Source organism: Fringilla coelebs (assembly GCF_963513975.1).
Source record: "Fringilla coelebs genome assembly, chromosome: 2".
In the NCBI taxonomy this organism is placed as follows: Eukaryota; Metazoa; Chordata; class Aves; order Passeriformes; family Fringillidae; genus Fringilla; species Fringilla coelebs.
In genome coordinates, this window is record NC_140029.1 from 88,709,089 (window position 1) to 88,714,240 (window position 5,152).

Sequence of the window (5,152 nt, forward strand, 5' to 3'; positions counted from 1 at the left end):
TCTCCCAAGGCCTTCAGAAGCAGGAGGGGAGCAGCCAGCATTGCTCTGCCTTGCACTCACTCAGCCTCCCCTGCAAGCTCAGCTCAGTCCTGTCCTTCCAACCCCATCCTTCCCTCCACACCCACCCACGCAGACCCAGCCTGCCCCTTCCACCTGCTGCATCTCTGCTGGGTTTGCGCTTTCCTGCAGAAACAGAGTTTGTGCTGACACACAGTTTGTGTCCCTGCCCAGGGTTCCCAGCCAGCCAATGCCTTCTCTCATTTCTTGGCCAGCCCCACCCCGAGATGTCTCACCCTCACTCCCTGCTCCCTCTTTACATACCTTTGGGCAGCTACAAGAGGCACCTTGCTCAGAGGGTAGGGCCTTTCCCCCCATGGTGCCCTGCTGTTTCTTGGTGGCCATGCTGGCCCCGCTGGGTAAGTGAACTCAACGCAGCCCTGAGCACCTCCCCTGATCGCGCTGCTGCTCTCCCAGCTGTGTAACCAGTGCCTGGCAGTGCTTCCTTCTGCAGAGACTTCTGCAGGGAGGAAATGCCGAAATGCAGAATGAAGCACAGAATGCACATTCTGCAGAAATGCATAATGTGGTGATCAGGAGTCTCTGAAATCTTCTGCAATGGCCATCTATTTGTCATTCGTTGTGCAGCCCGTAGATGGTTCCGGGTTTTGGACTCAAACGTCCAAATGGAATGGATCTTGCCTACTGAGGAGAGATTGGAAATTCACCTACTGATCTGAAGAGCTTTCCCATGCCTTGAACTGCTCCATTTGCTACCCAATTTGTTCTCATCCATTCCGTACAAACCCACAGGGCCTAGCTGAGATTTTCCCCATTTTTTCTACCTCCTCACTGCCCCTACTTTTCCTTTCCAGTGTTAGCCCTGGAACAGTCTCCAGACATGGTGATAAAAGAAGGCCAGTCCGCGAATCTGGAATGTTCCAAGAAGAAATCCACAGAGTTATGTACTGGTACATGCAGCCTTCAGAGAAGAATTCCAGTCTGACCGGGGTTGTTTATACATTCAAAGGTGGTACCTCAGTGCTGGAGAAGGGTTTTGAGAGCCATTTCAAGAGCAGCAATATACAAGGAGACAGTATCACCCTCTCAATAGAACATGCCTTTCTCAATGACTCTGGCACATACTACTGTGCTGAGAGTGATCACAGTGGTGAGACTGCTGAGGCAGCTGAGCACAAACTTGTCCCTGCACAAACAGGACCTGCTTTCCACCTTGTGGGTGCTGCACGTGGCAGGGTGATCACTTCTCACTCATTTGCTGCTCTGCTTCTTTGCCTTGCCTTCCTCCTGTTCCCAGATGCTTTTAGTTTATTTGTCCTGCCTCCTCTCCTTTCCACTCCAGGCTTTCCTCTGTAAGCCCATGGCAAACACTTATCTTGCTAGCTTTGCCTCCTCATTGAAAAGAATTTTATGTCAAGGGACTCTTTTCCATTCAAGAGTGACCTGCCGAAAGCGATTTTTTGAAGACACTGTGCCAAAAAATAGGGAATAATAAGGATCAGAATGGTTGAGCTAGGATTTTCGTATCCCTTCCCACAGAATCTTTCCTTCAAACCCTTCCTGGTTTCCTACACACTGGCTTCAGGAAGTAGTGAGATGAATGCTTCACAGCTCTATTCTGCCACCCCGGCCCATTCTGGTAGAAGAGCTGCCGTCGGAACCCTTCGCGAATCCCTGCAAATAAATCCTCGTGGAATCTCCGAGGCCGCCTTCTCCTCTCTCTCTGTCTGCTCTGTGGATGCCACTGAGGCCGCATCTTAGCGAGCAAAGAGCTGAAATTAAAAGAGCTGAAAATCACTAAGAGCTGATAGTCACTAACCTCGCTAAGGTGTCAGGCTAAGGGCACTTGGGTTTGGACACTCGGCCTGCTGAAGGCTGAGCTGCCCGGCCCGAGGAACCTGGAGGAACCCTGGACCCGTCTAACTATCCGGCTAGAAGAGGCCCAGTGGCGGAACACACACCACAGGATAATTCTTCTTCCTGCTTAGAATTCATTTAGCTTTAATGGTTGTTAAGTGGGATTTGTATAACAGGTTGTGTCTTTTACAGCCTTTAATTTACACAAGCTCTGACATTTCAGAAGGACCATTACAGACTTAGGTGTCTCTTCTCTTTAGCTTCTTCAAGAGAAAGCAAAAAGTAAATTGACATTAGGATTTGAGGGGGACCTATCACTTGAAGTAGTCTGGGCCAAGATAGGCATAGATTCTAAAATTTGAGGACAGCTTGTATGTCTACAGGGTCAAGGAAAAGTGAAGTTTTTACTTTGCAGTGGTCTGTGTCATTTTTGTAGAACTAATGGTGAAAGAAATTACAGTCTTGCAGCTAAAATGGCACATAAAATCTCTCCTAGTTGACTTTAAATCCAGTAAATGAAATGTATATTCCTGGTAGTTTCAGCAGGTAATATAACTATTGCTATGAGACTAGGACTAGGATTTGCTTCTTCCAACTTATTCAGAGTGCTAGGAGAGCAGGACCTCAATCATAAACCTTTACAGTTTAATGGAACAATTTTATTGTTTTTAATGTATCTTCATTCAGTGCACTGCAGGCAGCATAACAGCAACTTCCAAAAGGAAAGATGAAATGTAGTGCAGATACAAAGAGTCAACTTATTTGGTACAGCAAAAAGTATCTTCTTCTTTCCTGGGTGTGTGAGAGTCAATTTAGAAATTATAATTTATTTATGCAAGCATCTCAAAAATTAAAAGAATATTTAAGACTCTTTGCCTTGGAGATTCTATTTATGGAATCACGGTGAATATCTTGAGGTTGAAAGGAATCTCTGCAGATTATCTAGGCTGACCTCTGCTCTTGAATAATGGTCAGCTAGAGCAGCTTGCTCAGTATTCAGTCAAGTTTGAAATATCTCCAAAGACATTCAATATCCAAAGGTATTCAAGGGCTGTACAACATAGCCAGGCAACCTGTTCCTGTGTTTGACTACCCTTACAGAAAAACGTGAGGGGGGTTGTTTTTAAACAGAATTTTCTGCATTTGAATTTATGCCTCTTACACAACTGAGAATAGCTGATATTTTCTTTATTCACACATTCATACCCACCAATTAGGTTCTTTCTGAACCTTCTTTTTTAAGGCTAAATAATCCCAGATCTCTCAGCCTCTCCTCCAGCCCTTTCATGATCTTAGTGGCCTTTTGCTGGACTTGCTCCAGCGTGTCCCTATTATTCTTGTGCTGGGGAGTCCAGAACTTAATACATATCTCAGATGTGATCTTGCTGGTGCATAATAGGGGTAATGACTTCCTAGACCTGGGAATACTTTTCTTAGTGCAGTCAAAAATGCTGTTGGACTTATTTGCTGCAAGGGCATGTTGCTGACTCATCTTCAACCTTTCCTTGAGGAATGCTACGTCCCTTTTGTTTTTGCAAAGCTGCTTTCCAACTTTGGTACAAGAGGTTATTCTTTCCCATGTACAGGATGTTCCCCTTCTCTCAACAGGTGTATCAATCAGTCCTCCCAGTTTTATATCATCTGCAAAATTGCTGAGGGTGGACTGTCCATCTGCCCAGCTCATTATGGAAAATGTTAACTTGTGCTGTAAAATAGATGGATGGCATCAATCATCATCTTCAGCCACTGCAGTGAAGAATGATAGGTAACAACGGCAGAAGCTCTCCATAGCAAAGAGTATTTTAGCAAATATATCTATTTCACTGGTAAACATGTCTTCTGCAGTGACAGAGTTCTCTTGGGAACACTCTTATAAATAAGAGCATGTTCCCCTCCGATAAAAAAAAAACCAACAAAAACTCCAAAAACCACCAAACCAAAACAAACCCCAAAACCAAAACAAACAAACAAACAAATGAAAAAACCTCCCAAAAAAGCCACCAACCAAACTGCTGGGTGCAGGACAAAGAAATCGTAATAAAGAACTGACTTGCAGAAAAAAAGGAGTCAAGAACAACTCTTCCAGGCACTGATGCCCTTATGCCTACTTATGTATCTACACCAAAAAGGTATAAAATAGCTAATTGCCTACCTAAAATGAACCTAACTTAAAGTTCTCTGCAAGAGCTTCATTGCATGAGATCTCCCTGACAAGACAGGACTCTTGCTGGGGAAGCCTGGCTGACTCCAGACTCTGTGATATTGGTAATCTTTAAAGTGAGACTTCTGCTCTTGCTTAGCCTTACTCCTGAGAGAATTTTTTTCAGTGTCATCCTAGTAACATCTCATATAATACATAGTAAGTAGAAAGCAATTGTCTGAGTTTTAATTCATAGTCCTTAGAAAGTTAATAAAACATTTTGGCAGGGGGAAGAAAATAGTGAAAAGGCCCCACAAAGCCAGAACAGTTTTCTGAATTCCTTAAAAACTTAGGGAATTTGTCCTGCTGGAAATCTTCCTAACCTCTCTGCAGATTTATACACTATAATAAATCATCAGCTGCATTCAAAGAGTTCCCTCTATCTCTACAACTGTAAACTGACATGTTATAGTTTTGCTGGAACTAAGACACCAATGTTAAGTGCAAGGTCCACAAAACCCTTTCACCTTCAAATTGTATTGAAACCCAGAACATTTCAATACCACATTGATTTGCTGGACTGAAGCAAGACAACTGTGTAATGAGGAGGGGTCAGTCACGGGCATAAGAAGAGGCCATGTGAGCAGCATGAGGACTAAAGTGCTAAACTAGTGACCCAACGATGTGGTGGGGGACAAAACTGGGTTGGGACTACACAGTTTTTAAAGTCCATTCCAATCCCCTAACATTCTATGGCAGTGTGATTCTGTAATTCTATGATTCTGTGTTGTGTTCCACCGGAACTGATCTGGTTCTTGATTTCAGTCAAGAACCATATTTCCAGGCCATCATTTTTTGAAAGCTCTAGTTTTCACTTGCCCCAAGTGAGCTGGTGGCTCACTTACATTATCCTTCAGAGACAGAGGTTCCCCTGAAGCACCTGCAGGGAAAATGCACATGTGCTCCTCCCAATTCAGACTCTGGTCCACCAAGAGGGTGCATTTTTAAATCCAGGCAATGTATTGCAATGAAAATCTCCTGGACATGTTACCTGATGTGCATCTCGTGGAATGATTTCGTTTTGTGTGCAAGCAGCAGTAACTACAGACTCTAGTAAATTATTTGACTCTTGTCTTA